A 12,224-nucleotide genomic window follows, 5' to 3' on the forward strand; every position below is an offset into this window, starting at 1 on the left:
TTCAACATACTATGATTTGGGACATACTAATTCTATTTTCGAATACTATTTAGGAAGGATAGTATGCGAATTGGGACGCAGGGTGTGTCTGTTCCCTGAATTAGTAAATAAAACCATTCAACAGTAAAAATTTAATTGATGTCCAACAAACAAACAACTGATACAATACAGATGAACAATTGATAAAGCTCAGGTTGCTGAATATTCGATCAGTTTCGCCCAAAAGCGCTTATTGTTAATGATATGATTATAGTTCATAACCTAGATGTGCTGTGTTTGACAGAAACCTGGCTAAAACCTGACGACTACATTACTTTAAATAAGTGCACCCCCCAAGATTATTGTTATAAACACGAGCCACATCTGTAAGGTAAAGGGGGAGTTGTTGCTGTAATTTATAATAATATCTTTAGTATTACTCAGAAGACTAGTTTCAAATATAATTCCTTTGAAGTTTTGCTGCTTTATGTAACGTTGTTGTGTGTAAATGATAAATCCCGTTTGACATTTGTGTTGGCTACTGTATACAGGCCACCAGGGCACAATACAGACTTTATCAAAGAATTTCCTGGTATCCTATCAGAGTTAGTACTGGCTGCAGATAAAGTACTAACTGTTGGTGATTTTAATATCCATGTTGACAATGAAAAAGACGCATTAGTATTGGCATTTAGAGACATTCTAAACTCTATTGGAGTTAGACAACACGTATCAGGACCCACTCATCGCCATAATCATACTTTAGATCTAATAATGCCACATGGAATTAATGTTGATACTGTTGAAATTCTGCTGCAAGCGATGACATCTCAGATCATTACCTAATATCATGTATACTTAATTTACCTAAGACTGCAAAGCCATCTCCTCGCTTCAAATTTGGCAGGACTATAACCGCTGCGACTAAAGATTGCTTTGTCATAATCTTCCTCATCAGTAGTTTAATCTCCTCAGCATTTCAGATAGCCATCAGGAACTTGATGTTGCAACAGAAACTATTGACTTTCTATTTACTAGCACTTTAGGCATAGTTGCTCCCCGGCGCTTAAAGAAGATTAAAGCAAATAATCCAACGCCGTGGTACAACGAGCACACTCGGGCCCTTAAAACAGCAGCCAGAAAAATGGAGCACAGCTGGAAGAAAACAATACTGGATGTTTTTCGCAATTTGTGGAAAGAGAGCATGATTGCATATAGACAGGCCATAAAAACTGCCAGATCTGCTTATTTCTCAACTCTTTTAGAAGAAAACAAACACAACCCTAGGTATTTATTCGATACAGTGGCTAAATTATCAAAAAATAAAGCTTCAGCTTCTGACGTTTGTAAACAGCACAGCAGTAATGACTTTATGAACTTCTTTACTAATTGGCCTGGATCTTGTGCTATGCCCCTGTAGATACTGTCAAAATATAAATTAGTACTGAAAACATTTTGACATGTATTTATAAAATTATGGGTGCATCTCAATCAGCTAATTAGTTTGGAAGGAAAGGCACTGATCAGGGAATTAGTCATGTAACAACAATGACTATGAGTTTAATATCTCGGGGAACAATTAACTCAAAAGGGATTTAATATTCAATATTCATGAATGTATGAATATAATTTGCCAGTTGTTCATTACGTTTTAAGATTTTCCGATAGGGAAAATGTTTAATTAAATACAAGTAACCCTTTACGGACTTGCTTGAAATTATCCTACTAAGTTTGTCCACCAAATTAGTTATAGACTTTTCAAATCAATTCTCAATAAGGGATTACTGCTTTACGAGCGCATAAGAAACATTAACTTTACTGATCAGGACAAGTTCAATATTTCAAATGGTCATACAGTTTACTTTACTAAAATAGTAGAATGAGCAGTTAGGTAACGTTAGATCGTAAGTTTCATTGACTTTGTGTATGTGGGAGAACAACAGACTCAACTCATTAAATGTCTTTTGGAGGTTTAATAAACACAGACTAAAAATAACACTACGATTCACAGAGAAAGTACACACTAAATATGCATCAAGAGAGTAGAAATATAGATATTAATGAAAGAATATATAAAAGAGAATAATGAATAGACTAAAATTAGGGAGAGATAAAAGAGAGAGAGAGAGAGAGAGAGAGAGAGAGAGAGAGAGAGAGAGAGAGAGAGAGAGAGAGAGAGATGGGACAAAGAATTAGGGGTAAGAAGCAGCTTTCCTTCAGTTCATCAAATACAACCTTCACGGAGTTAACTTGTCCCAACGGGAAAAGAACACACCCTCTTTACAGCAGTTTGAATTTGGAAAAATAAGAATACTTGCTTTCGTTTTGGTTTCGTTTTGGCTTCTCGCGTGTGCAGGGCCGGCGCTAGCCATTTGGGTGCCCTAAGCAGAAATGCTTGGCGGTGCCCCCTCCCCTCCCCAACCAACCACCCACCAAAGAAATAACTACCATTTAGAATTTCTTATTTAGGTTCTCTTTACTTCCAAAATAACTGCTGCAAATGAATAATTGGAACTGAACAATGTAAACACAGAAAGTTAAAAGTGCAAAAAATGTTTAGTGCAAATAGTATGAATTTTATGATGTATGAATTTTAAAGTGCACATTTTAAACTGCTAATCACCATGCATAACTGCACAGTAGAAATTACTCAACAGAGGGACTACATCTCTATAAAGAGACCATTCTGCTATTCTATAGAACTATATTAAACACTACCATCAGTTTTCAGAGGCCCTACAGAGGCACACGTCTACATTTCTGCAAAATCAGCTTCAGGTCATCATATGACCGTTTCTGAGCCACGTCCCCATTGATAACCACAAGACAAAATATTCAGGGATTCTACTGAAAACCAGAGGGAGACTGGCACAGAGATTCACCTTTATCTCGACTAATTTGGTCTAGGCCTATGTTTTGAAGTACTTAAATTGTCTGGTTGAAATTGGTTGCAATCACTATGGCACATCCAGTTAGAATGCAATAAGGACTCTTATGTTTCTTCTGTAACATTTATTCTCCACCATAAGTCGGGGCAAGTTTGTGGTTCTGAAAATATACATACAAATTGGTAAATAACAATATACAAAAGGATAACAATAGCAGTACACATGAATAATGTGTAATTATGATAAATGGACAAATAACAGTACAAAGTACTAAACTGTTACACATGCAATGAAATCCGAATTTACTAGCCTATATATTGTCATGTAGGCTAGGCTTATTTATCATCATGTAAGAATCCTGTTCTGAGCGGGGCTCGAACTCGCGGCCGTAACGTCATTAGCGCCATTCCGGCAGCCTTTATGTAAACAACATAACGGTGCATTTACGGCATACACATTTAGCTCGCGAATGTACAACAAAGCATATAGCACTCATGGTAAATATATGTAAACATGTCTTGTAATTAATTATAGTACAGAGGAATACTCGTTCTCCATCAGAATTGTCTATGCACGATTGCGATAAGGATCTATGCTACTAATACTTTCAGTTCGCGGTAAACTATTTTTCACTCAACAGGAACAACACATAAATATATATGAGAAATAACCATAAACATCAGAACTTTAGTTCCCTTTCGGGGAACTCGAGCTGCGTCGAAACGCTGTGAGAACGCCTCTGCGTTAATGCGTCGTGAAGCGCCTGTAGAACCATTCCATCGGAAAAAAGATCGATCGTCGGCGTGATGACGTCATCGACCGGAAGCTATAAAGCGTCCATGAAAACAAACAGGAACTAGCTTCTGAGCCTTCAGCAAGCGATCTGTGTGAACCTGTCTGTCTATTTGGTGTTTTTGTCTGTCTATATCCAGAGATTTTCCACCCTTTTTGTTAAATATCATTAGTTTAACAAAAATAAAGAGAAAATAAAATAGATAGAGATGGCGAGTGAGAGCTGTAATTTCAGGAAGTGTGTTCCTCCCTGCCCACGCTACATCACGGGCGGGGACACACACCTTCTCTGTGTTGCATGCTTGGGAGCGCAGCATGCCCAGGCAGCCCTCGAGGGGGCTGCTTGCGAGCATTGTGAGCGATTACCACTAAGAACGCTGCGCTCCCGCCGGGCACTCTTCGAGGAGGGTGCCTCGGCTCGTGTTCCCCGCGGCTCTGGTCCCGCTGCCGCCGAGGCGGAGCGAAGGCTGCAGTCGTGGGGATCACAATTGGATGTTGCAGAGGGGTTAGAGACGGGCGCTGCCTTATCTCTGCCCTCACCTGCTCCATCCAGCGGCTCTTCTCGGGGCATGGAAGCAGGCATGGCGGTTTCTTCCCCCCCGAGAGAGTCGCCGGTGCTTCATCTGTCCAGCTCTGAGGAGGTGGACGTTGAAAGCATCGAGACTGAAGACTCGCCACTTCAGTCCCCTGCTAGTGAGGAGCTAGTTGAGGTTCTGACGCGAGCAGTGGCCAGATTAAACATCGACTGGCCCACTGAGAGAACTGAGGCAGGAAGAAAGCGTCACAGTAAATTAGACGAACGATTCCTGCCGTCTCGCGCTTCAGAGCCTCAGCGGCGGGGCCTGCCGTTCTTCCATGACTTGCACACCGAGGTGGCAAGATCATGGAGGAGACCGGCATCATATAGAGTGTTCAGCCCGCAGACCTCGGTCTACAGCAACATCGCCGGGCTGAAACAATATGGTTATGGGGCGATGCCAAAGGTTGAAGAGACGCTTGCGAGCCATCTCTCGCCTTCCTCGGCATCGTCCCTTAAGGCCCCGACTTTACCCACCAGACCTCTAAAGACAACGTCGGCGCTGGTGGGTAAAGCGTACTCGGCAGCGGGTCAGGCGGCTGCATGCCTGCACACGATGGCTATCGTGCAGGCATATCAGGCTGACCTGCTGAGGGATCTGGACGGTAGTGATGTTGTGGGGGGAGATATTGTAGCTGAATTGAGATCGTCAGCTGATTTAGCTCTCCGGGCCACCAAGGAGACGGCCAGATGTGTTGGCTGCTCCATGGCAGCGTTGGTGGCCACGGAGAGGCATCTATGGTTGAACCCCACAGACATCAAGGAGAGGGAGAAAGCTTTCCTGCTTGATGCGCCGCTTTCTCCTGGAGGCCCCTTCGGTGACGCGGTCCATACTGTCACCGAGAGGTTCCAGGAGTCGAAAAAGCAAGCTGCGGCGCTCAAGCAGTTCCTCCCTCTCCGGGTCCAGGTCCCTGGGGCTGCTGCTGATACCATCAAGCAGCCCAAACCGAGTACGAGCTCCTCACATAGGGCTCAACAAAAACAGAGCGTCGCTGCCCGAGCTCCCCCTCAGCGCGGGGACGAGGGGCGGCGCTCTCAGACGAGGCCTTCGAGGGGCAGGGCTGATCTGCGGACAGTCCTGATCGCCAAGAAGGCCTCGTCGAAGCGTTCCTGACGCCAGAAGCGTCAGGACGCTGAGGGTGGTTCCCCCCGTAGGGAAACGGTGTTTACCCTTGCCAACGGTACCCGTTTCCCTACGGCACCCTCGGGGGGCCGCGCTGCCAACCCCGCCGCAATGCCGGGGCGCAGTCGGTCTCCGCGGGCCACCCGAGGGTGGTCCGCACCCCCTTCGGGGGGCCCCCGAGCAGTCAAGTCAGTCGTTCCCTGCCGGTCCGCCGCTTCAGGGCACTGTGCTTGTTACTCAAAATACACCAGAGGCCAGCCTCGAGAGGCTGGTTCCCTTAGTAGATTTTCTAGACGAGTGGAAACGTCTATCAAATATATCTCATTTGGTCCTGCAGATAATAGAAAAGGGGTACGCCATTCAATTCAGAAGTCGGCCTCCTCCTTTCAGCGGTGTCCTACCTACAGAGGTGGGCCCGGAGCAGGCTCTGGTAATGGCACAGGAAGTAGAGACACTCCTGCAAAAAGGGGCTATAGAGAGGGTTCCCCCTCCCAGCAGGGAGTCTGGGTTTTACAGCCGTTACTTCATCGTGCCGAAGAAGGATGGGGGCTTACGCCCGATATTAGATCTGTGGCTATTGAATCGCTCGGTGGCCAAGCTCAAATTCAAGATGCTTACACTCAGACAGATTGTATCGCAGATCAAGTCGGAGGATTGGTTTGTCACCATAGACCTCAAAGATGCGTATTTTCATGTCTCCATCCTTCCACATCACAGGAAGTTCCTGAGGTTTGCCTTCGGGGGAGAGGCATACCAATATCGAGTACTTCCCTTCGGTCTAGCACTGTCACCCCGCACGTTCACCAAGTGTGTGGATGCAGCTCTGGCGCCGCTGCGTCTGCAGGGCATCCGCATTCTGAACTATATCGACGACTGGCTGATTCTAGCGAATACAGAGCAGATGGCGGTTCAGCATCGAGATGCTGTTCTCGCCCATATGTCGAAGCTGGGGTTGAGGCTGAACGCCAAGAAGAGTGTGCTTTCTCCGGCTCAGAGAACCACTTTTCTAGGTGTGAACTGGGATTCGGTAATTATGCGGGCGCAATTATCGCCAACACGCATAGCATCGATCCTGGCAGCCGTCAAAGAACAGAAGCTAGGCCTGGCCGTCACTGTGAAACAGTTCCAGAAACTGTTAGGTCTCATGGCAGCAGCGTCCAACGTGATACCTTTTGGCCTACTGTACATGAGGCCACTGCAGTGGTGGCTCAAAACAAAAGGGTTCTCCCCGAGGGGAAATCCGCTCTGCACGATCAAAGTCACGCGGCGATGCCTACGTGCTCTGGTCATGTGGAAAAACCCGGGGTTTTTATCTCAGGGTCCCGTGTTGGGGCTCATGTTCGTCGCGTAACGCTAACGACAGATGCCTCTCTCACGGGCTGGGGGGCGACCATGAGTGGTCGCTCATCCCAGGGTCTATGGCAGGAACATCAGCGGCACTGGCACATAAATCGGCTAGAGATGCTCGCAGTGTTTCTTGCATTGAAACAGTTCCTGCCCGACCTCAGGGGCCACCACGTGCTAGTCAGGACAGACAACACGTCGGTGGTCGCCTATATAAATCACCAGGGGGGTCTGAGGTCTCATCCGTTGGACAAATTGGCGCATCGGATCCTCCTGTGGGCCCAAGGGAAATTGCTGTCAATCAGGGCAGTATATATCCCGGGGGCCCTGAATCAGGAAGCAGACAGCCTGTCGAGGCAGGGGCCGAGGCCCGGGGAATGGAGACTCCACCCAGAGGTGGTGGAGCTCCTGTGGAAGGTTTATGGGAGAGCGGAAATAGACCTATTTGCTTCAGCGGAGAATTCCCACTGCCCGCAGTGGTTTTCTCTGACCCATCCGGCCCCGCCATGGTACAGGAGTGGCCGAGGCTACCTCTGTACGCCTTCCCCCCGATTGTCTTGCTTCCAGGAGTTCTGGAGAGGGTACGCCGGGACGGGGCCCAGGTACTTCTAGTGGCTCCGTACTGGCCGACCCGAGTATGGTTTTCGGACCTGATATCTCTCCTGGAAGGCTCTCCGATGGAGATTCCGACCAGGAGGGATCTACTCTCTCAGGCGGGCGGGAGATTCCTGCACCCACGCCCGGAGATGTGGAAACTGTGGGCCTGGCCTCTGAGGGGGCTAGGCTCATAGAGGAAGGTCTCTCGGCCGAGGTCGTAGAGACCATCCTGCACTCCAGAGCTCCGTCCACGAGGAAGCTGTACGCTTTGAAATGGAGACTTTTCTCAGCATGGTGCAGAGAACGCCAGTGGGACCCAGTTAACTGCCCGGTTGGTACAGTGCTGGAGTTCCTGCAGGCAAGGTTCTCGGCAGGGTTGACCCCCTCCACAATAAAGGTGTACGTGGCGGCCTTGGGTGCCTTCCACGTCCCTTTCGGTGGAGTGTCTTTGGGAAGACACCCTCTAATTACACGCTTCCTCCGTGGCACTTTAAGGTTGAGGCCGGCTATGCACTCGAGGGTCCCAGCATGGGACTTGGCCATTGTTCTGAGGGGCTTGTCCGGACCACCGTTCGAACCTCTGGAGGAGGTTTCGGACAAGTTCCTCACCCTAAAAACCATCTTTCTTTTGGCCGTATCGTCTCTCAAAAGAATAGGAGATATTCAGTCCCTGTCGGTAGGGCCCTCATGTTTAGAGTTTGCGCCGGGGATGGTGAAAGCATTTCTGCATCCTTGGCCGGGTTATGTCCCCAAGGTTCCTACGAGCCCACGGGGCCCCATCACTCTCCAAGCCTTCTGTCCTCCTCCATTTAAGACGTCAGACCAGGAAAGGTTAAATCTGCTGTGTCCTGTGAGGGCACTGGATACATACGTCCACAGAGCTGCCCTGTGGAGGAAATCTGACCAATTATTTGTCTGTTTCGGATCCCCTAAGAGGGGGGCTCCAGTATCCAAGCAGAGGATGAGCAAGTGGGTGGTCGAGGCTATCTCACTTGCTTATGAAGCGGCCGGGCAGCCGTCTCCACTGGCTGTCCGGGCGCATTCAACCAGGGGTATGGCTGCTTCAAAAGCACTCTTGTCGGGGGCTTCCCTCCACGATATTTGTAACGTGGCCGGATGGTCGTCTCCTTTAACCTTCGTCAGGTTCTATGAACTAGACCTGGCATCTACTGTTGGGGCGCAGGTTCTCTCGTAACCGTGTGCGCTTCGGCTACACACATACGAGACACTTGGTCTTATGGCGATGTGGGTATAAGCGTTCTCACAGCGTTTCGACGCAGCTCGAGTTCCCCGAAAGGGAACGTCTCAGGTTACGTATGTAACCCTAGTTCCCTGAGGGAACGAGACGCTGCGTCGCTTTGCCATACTCCCGGCGTGTCCGTGATCACTTACTTCAGGCTTTATCAGAAGTTAGTTCCTGTTTGTTTTCACGGACGCTTTATAGCTTCCGGTCGATGACGTCATCACGCCGACGATCAATCTTTTTTCCGATGGAATGGTTCTACAGGCGCTTCAGGACGCATTAACGCAGAGGCGTTCTCACAGCGTTTCGAAGCAGCATCTCGTTCCCTCAGGGAACTAGGGTTACATACGTAACCTGAGACGTTTACTTTACTTACTTTTAACTACACGCACAAACTCGATAATAATCTCTGTGGAGAAACTCGTAGCTCCGCACTCGAAGCTTCCAGATGAAGCACTTACTCATTTCCTCTTTGAGAGGAGTGGTCTACAGGTGGCGCCAAAATTCTATTTGTAATTTAAGCTGCCAGTCAGAAACTCACCAATAATCATACTTATGTACACATGACAGTCCTTCATAACAGCCTATATTACTTTTGTATTGCTTTTGTATATTAACATGCTTTTAGAAATATTTTCTTTGTTATTTATACTAGTAGCCTATTGTGATGATTTTTTCACGACATTTTTTGGTGCCCCCCCAAGTACTTGGTGCCCTATGCGCAGTGCGTGATGTGCGTGTGCGGAGCGCCGGCCCTGTGCGTGTGTGCGTGTGTTCCTGCGTGTCCGGTGGTTCTTTCCGAGGTCGGGAGGGAAGCAGCTTTTTCTCTAGCGGTGCTTCGTGTTCTCCTCCTGAAGAAGGCCCGTGGGGCTAGTAAGTTGATGAAGCGAGGAGCAAAAGGTTGTTGAAGACCGGATTGTAGAAGAGAAGATTTCGGAAGAGAGGAGATTTTCAGAAAAGGAGTTTTTCAGAAGAGGACGATTGTGGTCTCCACTGGTCTTTTAAGACAATTAATCCACGCCCCCTTCTGGGTAATTTATCCAATCCAGAGGGTGAATTCTGAGCGGGAAAAGTTCTCTTTGTCTTGGTTTACGACCTGTTTTGCATGTTTCTGAGGTGTCGTAAAGGGGTGTTGATTTTGTATGGTTTTACTCCCAAGTCGGCTAAACATATTAATGATACATTTCACAATCCCATTTTGTGCATCGTTGAGTAAGTCAAAGAAATAGGAATATTTAGATATCAAACACCTTATGGCTGGGAGATATTAAAACAGAGATACAATTTTACACAGAAATACAAGCATTTAAAATGAACTTACATTGTTTCTACGCCATGACTGAGTAGGCATGAGTCAAGGAGCATGCATATACACACCAAGCTACCTCGTATACAGTCTAGAATAGTCTTAATTAAAGCTTCATGAGGAATGTGTGTGTGTGTTTGTGAGTCCGTGTGTATTGACAGGAATTTTGGCGCCTTTCTGTCTGGGAGAATGAAAGGGGGGGGGGCAGGGTTCAAGTCATGTGACCCGATCACTGCCTGTTTTATTTGGACTGGGTCGTAAAACTGTCGGAGGTGTCACTTTCCCCAGACTCTGTGGCGTGGCTCTTAATTTACATGCGGCTAAAAGCTATCCCCCCCTTTTTACAATCAACATTGGGTTCATCTTTGATCCTCATTGTAAGAGACCACAGACGCTACAGTCTTAAAACTTTCCCCCCTTTTTTAATCAAAACAAGGTGGAGATAATCATCCTAGCACTCGCTGTGGTGCAGTGATCACTCATCAGATTCAGCCAGGCAGAGAAAAAGCAAAATAAGAAACTTTTTCTTTTTTACATATTGTAGGCAATATAGTGTTGCTAAATTTGGGACATTTAATAAAACAATTTTTAACTTAAAAACATAAAAACAACATTTTGTCTTAAATATAATACTTTGATTTATACTAAAATAGATGGAGACAGAGATATTTAAGAAAATTAAGAAAAGGAAAAGGGAAGTGAGGGTACCATTTGAGATAAAGCCTTTAATTATTTAGGTAAAAAAAATAGGTTTGTCTGTGTTTCTACATTTTATTTTGGGTGCATATTGGCCTGGATGGGTGTAGGATTTCCCGGCCTGAAATTGTGTCGCAGTCCGGCCCTGTAGTTAGTGCTGTAAATGAATTGTTAGCACATTCCTTTAACTAAACTTACATGAAAGCTTGTGTTGACTTAGTGACAGCACAAGGCAACTGTATTACGTTCATAGTTACTCGTTATTGTTTTTTCCTTCAGTAAGTAAATTAAAATAATCTTAATGTTTTAGCTGTCACATGCTCACAGTCAGCCTGTTTAAAGTTACCACACAATACATGTTATGCGTACGTCTCTTCATTTGACATAGTTTTTATAATGTTGATTGAGACATATGACATAGTCAAGTATAACAGAGGCCATCGTAATAATTCACTTTTAAAATACTGCGTGTTAGATTGTGTCATGTACTGTGTACTGTACTCTTTATGAAATGTAAATTGGAAATGTAACAAAAATAACTTGGGTCCTAACACAGAGCCTTGAGGAACTCCACAACTAATTTTTATTAAGTTGTGGAAGACCAAATAACACCGCGTTAGAAGACCAAATAACACTATCCAATCCATGCCGTGAGGAGCTTAAAGGGTCATGAAACCCCCCTGCTGCAGCGGTGTTTTTTCACACCTTCGATTTGAAAAAGCTTGTTAAAAGGGGAGTGGTCGACTGTGAAAAGGTGGGATGGTATTGTGTGGAAAGAGGGAATGTTTGCATAAATTGGGGAGTGTCTGTCAGTAGGTGCTGAGCGGTTCTGAGACATGTTCTTGGTTCCCGTTGGCATTGTTTACCACAGAGAGATTAAATGAGGGATGAGTACAGCGAATGAGAGAGCTATGAGTGGCGTGCAGCAGAGATCGCAAATCATTCAGCTCTTCAAAGTTCAAACCAGCATAATTCAGTGAGAAATGAAAATAAATGTTATTCTGCATGACAAAATATTTTGCAAACGTGATAAAACTATATTTGTCCAAATATGCACGCTGTTTGGCAAGATGAACAACGCGCCGACGTGATAAGAGAACGTGAACCACCCAACATGCGATGTGACAGAGATGTGTAATTCTAGATCGGAGTAAAAGCGAAGGTGTTTGAGGCTAGTCTCGACCGCGCATCTGAAGCACAGAGCGACGCGCGCTGGGTTGCCGTGACGATCCGCGCTGTCTATCACTCGGCAGCTAAATCTATATTTGTACAAATATGCAGCACACTGTTTCACTAAGAGCCCGAACACATGCGGTTTAGTGCATGGCTGTGACGACAAATAAAACGGAGAGGACGTGGCTTTTGTTCATTAGCCTACAGATTACAGATTGATTATTTTGCACTCCTGACATAGATAGTCAACGCTTGCAGGTTCGGCGTGCGATTCCTCTGGTGAATTTTACTTTACCGAGCCTTTGTAGCAAAGGCTTCCACAGACGGCGCCGGTTACAGCTCGCTCGGCGCCCTTTACGTTACTTCGTATCAGCACAACGCCTAGCTTTCCTCCGTGACTTTTCCGCACGCTGCTTCCAAAACTTCCCCACCATATCTCTACAATAATGATGTAAGACGAGCCTGACAGAAGTGACTGTCTCATGCATATTAACTAAATTATCTTG

This window comes from Pseudorasbora parva, chromosome 8 (assembly GCF_024679245.1).
Source record: "Pseudorasbora parva isolate DD20220531a chromosome 8, ASM2467924v1, whole genome shotgun sequence".
NCBI classification, from domain to species: domain Eukaryota; kingdom Metazoa; phylum Chordata; class Actinopteri; order Cypriniformes; family Gobionidae; genus Pseudorasbora; species Pseudorasbora parva.